The 17,047-nt window shown below is 46.9% G+C and overlaps 1 protein-coding gene across 1 annotated transcript in view; it reads right to left on the bottom strand.

Annotated features, from left to right (window-relative positions):
* The window catches only part of atp10d (ATPase phospholipid transporting 10D), a 113,958-nt gene that overhangs the window by 96,555 nt on the left and 356 nt on the right, over positions 1 to 17,047 (bottom strand). The gene's annotated exons all lie outside the window — the stretch shown is intronic.

Here is a 17,047-nt window from a genome sequence, read left to right as displayed (position 1 = left end):
CATGCTTCATACAGGAGTCAGAGGTAACTCCTCACTGGAGACCTGCCACGTACCACATGCTTCATACAGGAGTCAGAGGTAACTCCTCACTGGAGACCTGCCACGTACCACATGCTTCATACAGGAGTCAGAGGTAACTCCTCACTGGAGACCTGCCACGTACCAGCATGCTTCATACAGGAGTCAGAGGTAACTCCTCACTGGAGACCTGCCACGTACCACATGCTTCATACAGGAGTCAGAGGTAACTCCTCACTGGAGACCTGCCACGTACCAGCATGCTTCAAAACATACAGGAGTCAGAGGTAACTCCTCACTGGAGACCTGCCACGTACCACATGCTTCAAAACATACAGGAGTCAGAGGTAACTCCTCACTGGAGACCTGCCACGTACCAGCATGCTTCAAAACATACAGGAGTCAGAGGTAACTCCTCACTGGAGACCTGCCAGGTACCAGCATGCTTCATACAGGAGTCAGAGGTAACTCCTCACTGGAGACCTGCCACGTACCACATGCTTCAAAACATCAACCATAATCCCTGTCCCAAAAAAGGCAAAGCCCTCGGCACTTAAAGACTACAGACCCATCACCCTGACCTCTGACCTCTGTGGTCATGAAGTCCTTTGAGCGCCTTGTCCTGTCCTACCTCAAATCCATCACAGACCCACTCCTGGACCCCCTACAGTTTGCCTACAGAGCCAACAGGTCTGTAAATGATGCAATATACATGGCCCTCCACCACATCCTCACACACCTGGACAATGCAGGAACCTATGCCAGGATCCTGTTCGTAGACTTCAGCTCGGCGTTTGACACGATCCTCCCAGCCCTGCTACAGGAGAAACTCTCCCAGCTGGGCATGCCCGACCCCATCTGCAGATGGACCACAGACTTCCTGACTGACAGGAAGCAGCACGTGAGGCTGGGTAAGCACATCACTGACTTTCGGTCCATCAGCACCGGCGCTGCCCAGGGCGGTGTCCTCTCTCCCTACTTCTTCGGTCTGTACACTAACAGCTGCACCTCCAGTCACCAGTCCGTCAAGCTCCTGAAGTTCGCGGACGATACCACCCTCATAGGGCTCATCACAGACGGAGATGAGTCGGAATACAGACAGGAAGTTGACCATCTGGTGACTTGGTGCAGTCAAAACAACCTGGTGTTAAATGCTCAAAAAACAATGGAGATGATTGTGGATTACAGGAGGAACAAAGACCCACCTTCCCCCATCACCCTGGGTGACTCCCCAGTCAACACCGTGGAGTCCTCAACAGTCCTCAAGCATCATCCATGACCTAAAATGGGAGCTGAACATCAGAGCTCTCACCAAGAAGGCACAGCAGAGGATGTACTTTGTACGTTGAGTCCATCCTCACCTCCTCCATCACCGTCTGGTATGCTGCTGCCACTCTCAAATACCGCTTTCAGACAGACACGGTTCTGGTTCTGGCTCTGGCTCCGTTCTGGAGTCTCAGAACCTTGGTGCTTTCTGGTGAACCAGCCCGTGTTCACACCAGTTTAAGCGGAACCAAAGTGGGAGGACATTATTCGGTAGTCCTTCTTCAGTTTTTTTTTTTTTTTTAAAGTTTATTAATTATTTGGTCTGGCGTTTGAGTGAACCCAGCCTTGGCCATCTCTTCTGCAAGTTCAGCATACGACTTGCTCTTTCTTGTACTGCTTTCTAGCTTTTCTTGAGATTCGGTAGATGCCCAAATCACCACTAAACATTTGGTTTCCTCAGGAGACCACTGCAAATTATTTTTCTCCATGTTGTCACTGCCTTCTCCTTCGTGCTCGTTTTCACAGCCTAGAATGAGACACACCCACTGATGATGTCACGGTTCCCAAGGAAAACCAACTATTTTTTGGTTCCGCTGAGAACCAACTTTTCAGGTTCCGAACCAATTATTATTTCGGTCTGAACGCGCCGGCCAGTTCAAATTAGGGTTCTGGAACCAGACCCGGCACGGAGCCCTGCCGGTGTGAAAGCCCTAAAAGACATCAACAGACTTCAGCGCATCATCCGCTGCGCTGAGAAGATAATCGGATGCAACCTGCCATCCCCTCCACAACCTGCATGCAGCCAGGACACTGAAGCGGTCTCGCAAGATCATGGCCGACCCCTCCCACCCTGGCCACAAACTCTTTAAGACACTCCCCCACGGCAAGAGACTGAGGTCTGCCAAGACCAGAACCACCCGCCACAAGACCAGCTTCTTCCCAACCGCCATCAGCCTCACCAACAAGGCCCGGAAACCCCTTCCGCCAAGGACCTCGCCAACAGCATCCCCCCCCCACACACACAAACTCACTACCTCCTCCTAAACTCAGCTGAACTCCCCCCCATAAAACTAACTAATATCTCATGTAATGCCTGTTTAACTGGACTGTAAATTCATGTAAATTCCCTGCTTATTTAACGCCTATTTAACTTTTTTGTCATTAACTTTTTATTATTTTCATTAACAAACAAAACAAAACAGAACAAACCAGTACAAAATAAACAAATGTAAATGACAGGGGAGGATCTTTCTCATAACATTCAATTATTCTACACACATCTACATTCATTCACATAATCATTCGCACCCACAAACAATTCTCATTTATAAACTTGTACCCACACCAACATGTCCAGACTCCTCCCTCCTCCTTCACCAACATGTCCAGACTCCTCCCTCCTCCTTCAACATGTCCAGACTCCTCCTTCACACCATGTCCAGACTCCTCCCTCCTCCTTCAACAGACTCCTCCCTCCTCCTTCAACATGTCCAGACTCCTCCCTCCTCCTTCACCAACATGTCCAGACTCCTCCTCCTTCAGATGTTTCTAACTTTTCCCCTTAACTCACTCTTGATCTCTTCCCCCTGATTCTGAGATTTGTGACAAACATGACATTTGATGTAAGCTATACATACTAGGGGTGCACCGATCACGTTTTTTGCCACCGATCACCGATTGCCGATCACCGATCACCTATGAGAAATATCTGCCCAACCGATCATCGACCGATCACCGATTACCGATTACCGATCACCGATATATATATATATACGCCCTGGGGTGTCCGTAAAAACACGAGGCAGGAGACAGATGGGAGTTCAACCGTTTAGTTGTCAGTTCTCTTCAGTACAGTACAGCAGTATAGGCTCTTTACAGCATTATGACAGGAATAGTAGGATTGTGTGTGGTCTGGAAAAAGGAGGCAATAAAATATACAAACAGGTCAGTAACCAAGCTTGCTGTTATATAGGCCAATTATAGTGATAATTAACAACTAATAATATATAAATGATAATTAGGTAAACTGTAAGTCAGTTACTCTTAAACACCAGTCTTGAACCATGACTAAAGCCAAAGAGCTCCCACTCATAGAACCGGGGTTATGCACAATAACCGTCATACATTGGGATCCGCATCGAACGAACATCAAAACGACCCGCCCATCGAGGCCGAGTTACAGTGTTATGATTAGCAGCACTATGAGTGCGATCTACATAATGGTGACAGGGTTACATGACGGGAGAAACAACAGAATCACAAGCTACACACGAGCTAAACTCCATCTGAGTAGTGGCATTAATTAGCGCAACAATCAAACCGCAAGTGCACGCCTAAACAAACGTTATTGCAATGATTGCAGGTAGATCGATCTAAAACCAAAAGGGAATGCAATACAGGAATATTAACATAATAATGACTTACTGGTTGGTCATATACGCACACATGGAATAAGGGGATTAGAACATGTTCAACTGATGTCCAAAGAAAGGAAGAAAGTCCGTCTGAACGGAGCGCACATCCACATACTCAGCCGCACACTTTCGCTTCCTTCAAAGTGCCCGCGGGAACATCAATGCTTGCGTGGAAATTGTCTGTGTGTGCGCGTGCACTACCCCGACTACCACAGTACCACCGTGTCAATCTGGGACTTTAATACACACGGACTTAACAGCATGCAAATGCCTCGGTAGGCGGGAGGACTGGAGGTAACTTCTCTCTGCTGAGGCTGCTCTAATCACCAGCTGATTTGTGTGATTCAAAGACGCAAGGGGTGTGTTGACAGTCTGGTGCGGTGTGTGCATGGAGGTGAGTACACTGACGAAAGCAAAGCGTGTGCTTTGCAACACAATGATATAAACGTTAGAGCACAATATGAAAGTTAAACGATAGACATTGAAGACATGAAAATGGGCTGCCTCATGTTTCTCACGTGCAGCATGATCGGCTATGCGATCGGCAACATTAAAGGAATATCGGAAACAGCAGATCACATATTTGAGGTCCAAATCGGCCGATACAGATTGCGTGTCGATCGATCGGTGCACCCCTAATACATACATACATACATACATACATATATATATATATATATATACACACACATACAGTGTTAAAAAAAACAGGTTTCGAAATTCTTGCGCTTGGCTTCAGGATTTGTTTGAACTTTGTTGACGTTCCCACCTCCTGCTGCTCATAGGAACCAACCCACCATGACCATGCTACCAAGTAGGGATGTTCATTTTGAAAATTTTCCAAAATCGATAATCGGTGAGAATTAACGATCAATTATCGATTATCGATTTTATTAATACTTAGAAAATTTTCAATATTTTCATTTTTTTTTTTTTTTTTTTTTTTTTTTTTTTAACAAAATGAATGCCTATGGCAGAAAATACGAAAGACAACGTGTTCTCCTCAATGAACTCTTTATTTCAATGTGTCTCCTCTCCAACACTGCTGTCCCCGGCGCATGCCGGTGTGAATTTCTCATGTTTAAAACAGTTTTGTTGGCACAAAGGCCCGTGCCCAGCCAGAAAACTAGAGACTATATGAAGCTCCACCTCACGTTAGTCGGCTGTGCAATGGAGTGGGGCGAGGAGGAACGAATTCCACCCAAACCTAGTCCAAAAAAAAAAAAAAAAAAAAAAAAAAAAAAAAAAAATTAAATAATTAAAAAATCGATCCAAATGCCACAGGATCGATTCCAATCCTTAACGATCGATTATCGATTTTCGATAATTGATGAACATCCCTACTACCAAGCCCTGCTCATAGGAACCAACCCACCATGCTACCAAGCCCTGCTCATAGGAACCAACCCACCACGCTACCAAGCCCTGTTCATAGGAACCAACCCACCACGCTACCAAGCCCTGCTCTTCAACGCCTGAGTCCGCAAGAGCTGGCTCCATAATGAGTTGCGTGTCACCTTGGTGGGTCGCAGCGTTGATCTGAGTTACACATACGACCATCTAGGAGAGGAGGCCTCAGTCCTGCAGGAGCTGGCTAATGGTACACACCCCTTCTGTCAGACGCTTTCGTCTGCCAAGCATCCAGTAGTGGTGGTGGGCAGCAGTGTTCTGCAGAGAGAAGACAGAGCAGCCATTATGAGCGCTGTTTCCTCGATCGCTCAGAACACCAGAACCAGCAGGAGTCGAAGAAGGGTGGAAAGTACCTAACAGTACCCTCCCCTCTACGGACGCCACCTGGCGTCCAATGAGGCCATCAAGGATGGTATCTGGAGAACAGAAAATCCGCAGGTTCTGGTGGAGGGGCTCCTCAGCAGGTGGTTAGATGCAGGTGGTTAGACCCCAAAGGGGGTGTCAGACAGTGGAGGTGCTCTTCAGCAGGTGGTTAGATGCAGGTGGTTAGACCCCAAAGGGGGTGTCAGACAGTGGAGGTGCTCCTCCCTAATACTGGATATCGAAGTCATAGATAGACCGACACGTAGACAGAAATTCTGCAGAATCCGGTGGATCCTCTGGAGTCGGCCATCCCCCGGGGCACGATCCAAACATGGGAGACTGGAGACCATCAAAAGGGTCAATGTCACGCTCCGGTGGCCCCCACCAAGAACTGTGCCTCTGACGCAACACCTCAAACTCTGCGGGCTCCAAAGGTGGAGTCTCAGCGGACGCTCCAAACTTGGAAGGAGGAGCCAAAGGAACTGCGGGGGGGGGGTGTCGCAAGCTCAGAGAGCGAGCCACAGGGCTCTGACTCAGCGAGGCCTGCCCTCCCGACCTGTAGTTTGGGCAGAACACCCACCGTCTCCTTCTTTGAACGCTTCTTCTTTGCTCCTGACCGAAGGCTGACGACACTACGGGGACCTCCCAGCATCAAGCAGGAACCTACGTGTGGGTCAAGAACTGGAATTGGCTGCTGCTGAGGTACGGGTTCAGACTCGGCGAGGGGAAGGTCCACAGGTTGTGCCTCAGGGCCAGCAGACTCGGAGGCCCCCTGCGGGGGGACGGAGCTGATCTGCAGGCAGTGATTGAACTTCTCAATGAGACGATCGACAGTCCTCTCCAACTCCTCAACCCTCTTGGAGACACACTGCCAATCCCGGGTCCCGTGAACGCTGCCCAACCGTACGGGTTTCGGGGCTGGACTCTTAGAGCCTTGACCCGCTGAGAGTCTCACGGGCCGGCGAGTGGTGGACCCACTTACTGGGCACCGGGAGCAGGAGGAGAGGTGATGCCCGACTCGACCACAGTACAGGCAGCTCCGGGTGTCCAAACGGCGCTGCCTCTCCTCTGGTGTGATGCGAACCCTGCCGGTCTGATCACGGTACAGATGGCTGCTGGTGTTCAGATGTGGCTGCCTTTGCTTTGGGATGACACTAACTCCCCCCCAGAGTATGCGTTTAGGAGCTGGAGGCGGCCGAGCGGCAGGGCTAGAAGCAACGGCCGCTGTAGCTGGGGGGGGAGCAGGTCTGGAAACCTCCGGAACGACGGTGCGCTCGGAAGCAGATGCAGTGGCAGGAGGAATAGGAGGCACGTGAGCAGTAGGGAATGACCTTTGGAAGTCCTCTACCGTCATGCCCTCGGCCCGCAGGAAACCTGCGAGCCTCTCCTTGAAATTGTCTCCATACTCAGCAGCACCCAGCAGGGGCACGTGCTGTGGCTCAACCAGCTGCTGCGGAGCAGGCACGGTGGGAGCAAGAGGTGTGGCTGCACTGGAAACCTCCGGTGTTTGGGTTGGGGTGACTGATCGCTCAGAAGCTGGGGCTGGGAATGACACCCAGTCCCCAGACTCGCAGTCCCAGCTCAGAAGCTGGGGCTGCGGAATGACACCCTCAGGAGGCTTTAGTCCGTCGAGACGATCTAGCCGGCTAACCAGGAGGGCGTACCGGTCATCGGCCTTGGAAGCCAGAGCCTGGATTGCTTCTTCCTGGTGGGCAAACAGCTCAAGTACAAGGCCACGCTGAAATACCTGCAAGTCTCCGAACGTGATAGGATGAGTGGAGATATCAGGATGAGTGGAGATATCCAGCTGACCGTCTGGTGGGTCAGCTGAAGCGGCCGGCCGGGTAACTGGCCTCTCGGGAGCTTCCTCCTTGATTGGGGTACCCGCTAAATCCATTTCTGAGTTGTTCATACTGTCAGGCATGGCTGTGGGAAATGTGGATCTATTTGAGGATAGTTGATGGCCAAGGCAAACTTGGTAACTGAAGTCTCGAGAAGTAGGGAAGTTGTGGAACTTGATAGCTAGGTCTGCAAGGTTCGAAGTTGGGAACGGTTGCAGAGTGTTGTCGCGAGATTCGTTTATGAACAACTGCTGAGGACCTGCAGAAACAAACCTTTATAGATCCCGAACATGACATCACCTGTGTTGTGGCATCACCAGCGAGGCCATTCGAAAGGCATGACTGAGACACCTAAGAATCATGACATCATCACCGTCTGCGACATCATCAGTGATCCATGACATCATAGTAGGAACGACGACATCATAGTAGGAATGATGACATCACAGTAGGAATGATGACATCATCCTAACACCCGCCAAAAGTCCTGTTCCTGCTGGGGGCTGACACTGGTTGCATCACCACAAAGCCAACCTGCCCAAAGGCAGCTTGATCATCTAGCAGGTCACCACGGATCTACCAGGGTCACCACGGATCTACCAGGGTCACCATGGACCTACCAGGGTCACCACGGATCTACCAGGGTCACCACGGACCTACCAGGGTCACCACGGATCTACCAGGGTCACACCATGGACCTACCAGGGTCACCATGGACCTACCAGGGTCACCACGGATCTACCAGGGTCACCATGGACCTACCAGGATCACCATGGATCTACCAGTGTCACCATGGACCTACCAGGGTCACACCATGGACCTACCAGGGTCACCATGGATCTACCAGGGTCACCATGGACCTACCAGGGGTCACCATGGATCTACCAGGGTCACCATGGACCTACCAGGGTCACCATGGATCTACCAGGGTCACCATGGACCTACCAGGGTCACCACGGCGACGTCAGAGCACCAATGGCAGACATGATCCTTCCAGTGTGGCGTACACATACAGAGACGAACGCCACCTATGTTAACATGAGGGGAGGAGTCAACAGACCCGGGTGGCTGTCACTTCTCCTGGAAGATCATTAGGGCTGTATCTGAGCTGGCAGCTGTGACACTGCCCTGTGACACGCTGGATGACACTGCCCTGTGACACGCTGGATGACACTGCCCTATGCCACGCTGGATGAGGTGTGATCCAGACTAGCGGAGGTCTCTCCTCCTAACCTGGTCCTCAATGATGGTGTGGAGGAAGAAAACGACTTGAAACAGGCCAAGGAGCTTGGCCATGGCGCTGAATCAGACACTCCTCACATGTTTACAGAAGGTACTGTAAATGCGTCAAATGATGGGTTGCAATAAAAGTGATAGTATAGCCTCTTGTTGTTTTAAAGTAGGCCTATTATTATTATCCTTTGCTGACTTGGCGCAATATACAGTAGTCAGCTTTATTTGCATGTCACGTTTCATACACTGGGGGCAATTTAAAGTGCTAATGATGACAGAGTCTAATAAAAAATATCGCCTAGCACCTTTGAAACGAGTTGACAATTGAGTCTGATATCAGGCTAATAAAAATAGAGTAAAGGTAAAAGATTTACAATTAAAAGTGCTAAATTACAAAGAGACACAAAAGATAAATACGGTACTCCCTCTTTTAGATGCACATTGTGAGTGATTTACTCTTGATCTGCTATTTTATGTCAGACCTCACGAAGTGCCTCTCTAAGGCAGGCGAGAAGAAGAGATTCTGCCTGGGATGGCGGGGCAATAGTGTGATCCTGCCACACGCTACTACGTCCTGCCGGTGAAACTACTCGCTGTCAGGTGAAAAGAAGCGGCTGGCGACTGCACATGTATGGGAGGAAGCATGCCATGTGCTCGTCTACAACTGTCTCTGGAGATCAGCAGAGGGGGTGGATCAACGACAGGGACAGCACAGCAGGGGAAATAGGAGAGGACATTTGTTTATTTGGGGCCCAGACTCACAGAGTGATCTGTCAAAATCAATGATCTGATTGACGTAGCCAGTGGAAGGAGGATTTTGGAACTATAGTGTAATGTGGTCATATTTCCTAGTTTTGGTCTGGACCCCGGCAACGGCGTTCAGAATAATTTGGAGTTGCCGAAGCGCTTTAAAAAAAAAGCAGTAATTCAATCTACTGGAAATAAATGCATGGGTACGCCTTAGGTCTTGTGTGTCAGTAGTACACAGAGATGACCGAAATACAGTAAAGCCAGACACACATGCACATGCACACGCACACACATACACACACATATAGATGTTAAGTACCGGTAGGTTATTTAGGCTAGTCTATAGATGTTTAGTCTAGTAGGTTATTTAGGCTAGTCTATAGATGTTTAGTCTAGTAGGTTATTTAGGCTAGTCTATAGATGTTTAGTCTAGTAGGTTATTTAGGCTAGTCTATAGATGTTTAGTCTAGTAGGTTATTTAGGCTAGTCTATAGATGTTTAGTCTAGTAGGTTATTTTGGCTAGTCTATAGATGTTTAGTCTAGTATGTTATTTAGGCTAGTCTATAGATGTTTAGTCTAGTAGGTTATTTTGGCTAGTCTATAGATGTTTAGTCTAGTAGGTTATTTAGGCTAGTCTATAGATGTTTAGTCTAGTAGGTTATTTAGGCTAGTCTATAGATGTTTAGTCTAGCAGGTTATTTTGGCTAGTCTATAGATGTTTAGTCTAGTAGGTTATTTTGGCTAGTCTTTAGATTGCTGATAAACATTCTCCAATGAGAACATGGACTGCTCGGTCAAATAGTGAGCCTGGATGGATGAAGAAATGAGGAACTTAATGGCCCAGCGTAATGCTGCTAAAAAAGCTGCAGATAGAACTGGTACTCTATCTGATAGGCAACACTACTGTACATTAAGAAATACTGTGACAAAAATGAATACAAATAGGAAGAGGGAATATTATCAGCTTAAAATCCATGAGTCTAAGAATGATGGAGAAAAGCTGTGGAGAACTCTAAATAAGTTAATGGGGTGGAATTCAAACATGCAAGCCTCTTACATAGAGACAGAAGGTACATTTATTACAAAACCATTTTAATAATTACTTTACAGACAAAGTGGATCAATTGAGGAATGGCATGTCTGCGACAAACAACCCAGAGTCACATGACATCATAAAAGACGAGGGGCTCTATCTTCCCAAAAGCGCTAATTTAGCGTTTGCGGTCGTTTAACGCCGTGCGCAAGGCAAATTGGGGGCGGACACAAGCGCATGCCTGTGATAACTGTACTGGGCATTGGCTGCCACATGCCAAAGCAGGCGTTTCAGCGCTAAAATGTGGGGATAGATGGCATTATGCTATCGTCAGCAGCGCGCAATTACTTTGCGCTAAGAGCTTTGAAAAGGACCTCTTACGCGCAAATACCTCTCTGCGCTGGGCGCTCTGCACGGAGATTATGGCTGCGCTCCCAGCGCAGAGAGGTATTTGCGCAGTGGAAAGTGGAATTCCTATGTTTGTGGATATGTATTACGCACATCGTTGCCACGCCAAGACATCAAATTATGCTGCTGCTGGGTATTAGCAGATAATTCAGTGAAGCAATCAACTATAACTCACTGAGAAACTTTTATCACATCGCAAAGAGGGAAATGAATTGAGAAAACTTGTTGGACAATGGACATGGGCTATTCACCTTCATAAGCCGGAGGGTCGTTGGCACCACAGTAGAGATGTAACGGTATGAAAATTTCACATAACGATTATCGCGACCAAAATTAGCACGCTTATCGTATTATCACGGTATTCGTAAAAAAATGGTGGAAATGTTCAAAAAAGTACTGAGAAGCTCACTGAAATCATTTGACAATGTTTTATATTGAAAACTCAGATCCAAAAAGGATCGATACACTCACTGAAATAATTTCTCCAAGGCTGCACGTTTGCATCTGGGAGACTGTTGCCAACTTTGGTTGATGATGGACAGTATTTACCATGTTTTTCAAAGCACTGTAATCACGGTACCACGGTTTTAACGATAATGAAAATTTGAAACGGTACGGTTATCATGAGGAATTTTATCACTGTTATCATTAAAACCGGTTATCGTTACATCCCTACACCACAGACGATCTGTCAATAAGCTCTCTCTGTCCTCGGCACGAGTGATTACACTCTATTACGCATGGAGAGAATTACAGCATATTGCATGCGTTGCGCAAACAGCCATTGCGAGACGGGAATCTGATTCGTTTTGATTGACGTAATGCCCAGCCTTGCCTGGCCACGCCTGTGAATAATTCTGGTAGTTAAGACCGCCCAAATCCCGTTTGCGCAGGCATTTTGGGGGCGCAGATGATTTTGGCACGGCTCTAATTTGCGTCTGCGACACCTCAAGATTCAAGATTTTTATTGTCACTCCATGGTACAAGTATCACATGTGAAATTCTTGTGCTGTGGACTCCGTTTACGACATAGTACAAATAGGCAACAAGCAATGAGCAATAGGCAATAAGAAATAGGCATCAATAAGCAATACTAAGCAGCAATAGGCAATGAGGCAGAATAGCGATAAGACAAGTCAGTGGCATATTCATTGCACATAGGTGCACATGTCATGTGCATACGTTAGACGTGTTCGGACATTTTAATTCAACGTATTTGACATACAGTGCAAATAGCATGTACCTTATTAAACATACAATTAAACATTAGGCATTGTGCATACGTTAGACGTGTTCAGACATTTTAAATTTGACGTAATTGACATACAGGTGCAAATAGCATGTACCTTGTTAGACATACAATTAAACATTAGGCATACATAATGGTAGCAGCTGCAGTACGGTACGGTACGACTACTACACTATTTGTGTATGTTAAGGAGTCTCGTGGCCTGCGGGAAGAAACTGTTCCTCAAGCGATTTGTGCATGCTTTAGGAACCCTGTATCTCCTCCCTGAGGGTAGCAGGGAGAACAGGCTGTTGTGGGGATGGTTTGTGTCTTTGATGATCTTCAGGGACCTCCTGAGGCACCGCTGGTTATACAGTTCGTGCAGTTCTGGCAACTCGTCTCCTGTTACGTGCTGGGCCGCGCGCCTCACCCTCCGTAGCGCCCTGCGGTCCATGGTGGTACAGTTCCCGTACCAGGCGGTGAAGCAGCCAGTCAGCAGGCTTTCAATGGTGCCTCTGTAGAAGTCCCTGAGGATTTCTTTCCTTAGCCCAAACTTCTTCAGGCGCCTGAGTCCGTGTATTCGCTGTTGGGCCTTTTTGACAACAGTGGCGGTGTGGCCGGCCCAGGTCAGGTCCTGGTGGATGTTGACTCCCAGGTACTTGAAGCTGTCCACCCTTTCCACCACTGTGCCGTTGATGGTGATTGGGGGGTGTGTGCCCCCCCTCTCCTGTAGTCCACAATGATCTCCTTGGTCTTGGAGACGTTCAGAGAGAGGTGGTTGTCCTGGCACCATTGTTCCAGGACCCTCACCTCCTCTCTGTAGGCCGTGAACGTTTCCGCATCCCCGCCGAGAATTGCATCCATAACATATTTCGGGGCTGTTTTAACTTAGAAATCAGGGAGGTCACGTCTACCAGACAATTATATCACTTTTAAACAGTTAAATTTCTGTATAAATCATTACAAGTAGCTCCCGTGAGGTGGGGATGCTTTTTTTTGCTGATTGGCGGGGGAGCAAAACTCGGCAGAACACCTGGCGGACAGCGCAAGGCGGAGTGCTATCTTCCCTGCCTTAAGGCAAGCGCAAACAGGTGCGCAAAGCGCTATTAGGGGATAGCGCCTGTCGGAAGATAGAGGCCTATGTCATGAGAGAAAAGCGATGTCAGGGAATTGCTGCTGCATCTATGGGACGACAAACCTCCTGGTACAGATCACTTAGATGGCAAACTACTAAAGTCTACAGCTAAATACATATCCAAGCCATTATGTCATATATTCAATCAATGTTTAGAGTCTGGAGTCAGTGTGCCCGCCCGGAGATATGGAAAGAAGCTAAGGTCATTCCATTGCCTAAGGACAAAAGAGGCGCCTTTGCTGGTCCCAACAGTCTTCTGCCAGTACTGAGTAAGCTCCTAGAGAAAATTGTATATGTACAAATCCAAGAATACTTCTCGAGCAATGGCCTAATCACAAGCTACCAGCATGCATATAGAGATGGCCATTCCACAAGTACAGCACTAGCACAAATGACTGATGACTGGCTAAAGAGCATGGATGATGGGAGGCTAGCAGGGGCGGTGATGTTGGATTTCACGGCACTGTTTGTTGCTTAAAAAACTCAAATGTGATGGTTTTAACTCTACTGCTCTGTCCTGTCAAGGAGAAAGCAAAGAGTATTTTTCAATGCAAGCTTTTCTGACAGCAAAGAGATGCAGTGTGGGGTGCCACGAGGAAGTTTGCTAGGTCCTCTTCTATACTCAAGATTCACAAATGACCTACATTTAGTACTAGACAAATCCAGAATGGTTATGTACGCAGATTATACTACAATGTATAGTGCAGCACCCACATGTCAAGAACTAAATGATATACTCAGCGCTGAGCTTAAAGCAGTAGCAGAGTGGGTCAGCAGGAATAAACTGGTGCTGAACATTGATAAAACAAAGTGTATGGTGTTTGGATCTGGGAAAAGGTTGTGCAGTGATCCCAAACTAAGCTTATCACTTGCTGAAAAGCCAGTGGAACAAGTTATGGCTCAATTCCACCACATTTTACAGCCCTGCACAGCCCGTCACCACTCGGCTCTACTTGCTTCAACCCGATGGACGTTCTGCTTCGACCGCCCTTCATCTGCCCCCGCCCACACCTGGTCATCATAGCGACCGCATATCTGCCCTCCACCCATGTTCTGAAATAGGCTATAACATAACGTTACAATTAAATCCATACACAGAACTTTTAAACTGTTTATGAAATACTGGTGCCTCTAAATGACCTACAGTGTGTGTGTGTGTGTGTGTGTGTGTGTGTGTGTGTATGTGTGTGTGAGAGAGAGAGAGAGAGAGAGAGCAGTGCTGGCATGACCACAGTCCTTGATCCTGGCCTGAGCAGCCAGCTCATAGCATCACAGCATGTTGGGCGGGTGTTACAGTGTACATGGGCAAAAGTGACAATCGACCAGGAGAATGGATATCACTTTGTTGTTAGTCAAAACTCACAAGCGCTGCTTAAGGGGCGGGCGCGAGGGACGGGGTTTGCGCTAGAGTGAAGCCTCTACACCGCGGCTTCACCAAGCGCCTGCGGCCTAGCGGAGCCGACGCAGCACTAACTACACAAGCGCTTCAGAGCAGCGGACTTTTGGACAATTGAAACCACCGCGCCGATTTTATTTCACCAGAGGCGAAGGCAGCAAAACGAAAGACTGATGGAAAAGCATAATAGAAGAGAAGAGAAGGTAAGTAAACTGGTATGCAGCGCTGCATTGACAGTCAGTAGGATAGAGAGTAAACACGATTCTGCCTGACCAATCAGTCGTCTACAATGTTTTCACGTCACCGTATGAACCCGGGTTGGCAGAATAGAACCCCGACGAGGCAGGTACTTAAAGTAGCACGACTCAGCCCCAAATCAAACCGAGCTGGGCCGGTTTATACCGGTGGGATGAGACCAAAAGTCGAGTCGAGCGGAGCGGGACCGCGCTACTAGCTGCGGTGGGATTGGGCCATAAGACAGGCTAAGCTTCTTGGATTTTTGTTAGATTCTAGGCTAAAGTGGACTGAACACATTGATTATATAGCTACTAAAATGGGGAGGAGCATTGCTGTAAGTAGGAAATGCTCCAAGTATATAACATCTAAAACTCTGAAAGAAGTGATTCAGGCCTTACGCTACGTTCACACAGGGCACCTACGCCTAGCCTACGCCTATGTTTAGTCTAGTAGGTTATTTAGTCTAGTCAATATATGTTTAGTCTAGTAGGTTATTTAGGCTAGGCTATAGATGTTTAGTCTAGTAGGTTATTTTAGGCTAGTCTATAGATGTTTTGTCTAGTAGGTTATTTTGGCTAGTCTATAGATGTTTAGTCTAGTAGGTTATTTTAGGAAAGTCTATAGATGTTTAGTCTAGTAGGTTATTTAGGCTAGTCTATAGATGTTTAGTCTAGTAGGTTATTTTGGCTAGTCTATAGATGTTTAGTCTAGTAGGGTATTTTAGGCTAGTCTATAGATGTTTAGTCTAGTAAGTTATTTAGGCTAGTCTATAGATGTTTAGTCTATATGTTATTTAGGCTAGTCTACATATGTTTAGTCTAGTAGGTTATTTTGGCTAGTCTATAGATGTTTAGTCTAGTATGTTATTTTAGGATAGTCTATAGATGTTTAGTCTAGTATAGGTTATTTAGGCTAGTCTATAGATGTTTAGTCTAGTAGGTTATTTTGGCTAGTCTATAGATGTTTAGTCTAGTAGGGTATTTTAGGCTAGTCTATAGATGTTTTGTCTAGTAAGTTATTTAGGCTAGTCTATAGATGTTTAGTCTAGTAGGTTATTTAGGCTAGTCTACATATGTTTAGTCTAGTAGGTTATTTTGGCTAGTCTATAGATGTTTAGTCTAGTATGTTATTTTAGGCTAGTCTATAGCCTAGATGTTTAGTCGTAGGTTATTTTGGCTAGTCTATAGATGTTTAGTCTGAGGTTTCACTCTCATCTCCCCACATCCAGTGTAGACAAATCAACAAGAGAAATATTCCCAATAGTCCCATTGCTCAAATCGTAATCAACTGGAGTTTGGTGACATGACATGAAAACAATCTGTGTGAACTCTAACTGGTCCACCCTCACACACACACACACACACACACACACACACACACACACACACACACACACACACACACACACACACACACACACACACACACACACACACACACACACACACACACACACACACACACACACACACACACACACACACACACACACAGTGCTGTGAGATGCCTAACCTGTGAGCTGGACAATGGCATGTAGGCGTTATGTATCATGTTATCATTTGAAAGCGGTGCACAGTATTGTTTGACTCTATGTGCTTGTGCTGATTTAGCATTGCTATCTGATCTCACAATCATTACTCTATGCCTTAGGTCAGGATTACTTAGCAATGCACCATTATCATGACAATGTCATATTCAAGCATTTAATCCATTAAATCTAAATTCCACATCCCACAGAGAATTTCCAGAAAGATTTCAAGATCTTTCTCAAGTTAGCCAGCTTTTTCTGACAATTGGAGTATCTACTGCTGGTGTGTGTGTGTGTGTGTGTGTGTGTGTGTGTGTGTGTGTGTGTGTGTGTGTGTGTGTGTGTGTGTGTGTGTGTGTGTGTGTGTGTGTGTGTGTGTGTGTGTGTGTGTGTGTGTGTGTGTGTGTGTGTGTGTGTGTGTGTGTGTGTGTGTGTGTGTGTGTGTGTGTGTGACACCACCAAAATCATGTATGAATATACCGGTAGGTAGAAAATAACACAGACTGATGGAAATCCTAAAGTAGGCTACTATAACTAATGTTTAACATTGTGTCAGACATGCCATGATATACGGAAGAGGATTAGGACATGTGACAATGTTTTTCTCTGAGACTAAAGTCAGAATTGGGGGTTTGCCATCACAGAGTGCTATGCATAATGTATTAATCTACTACGCTAGGTGCTTCCAAATAAAGACGCTTACTTCAGCCGCGCCTGTTTGACTAACTGATCTGATTACATTTCCAAGGTGAAAACGCAAGGCTTTAGGCCACTTAGGAGCCTACG

This window comes from Poromitra crassiceps (assembly GCF_964638095.1).
Source record: "Poromitra crassiceps genome assembly, chromosome: 3".
In the NCBI taxonomy this organism is placed as follows: domain Eukaryota; kingdom Metazoa; phylum Chordata; class Actinopteri; order Beryciformes; family Melamphaidae; genus Poromitra; species Poromitra crassiceps.
Note: the sequence above shows the minus strand (reverse complement) of the source record. Positions and strands in the feature narration are given on the sequence as shown.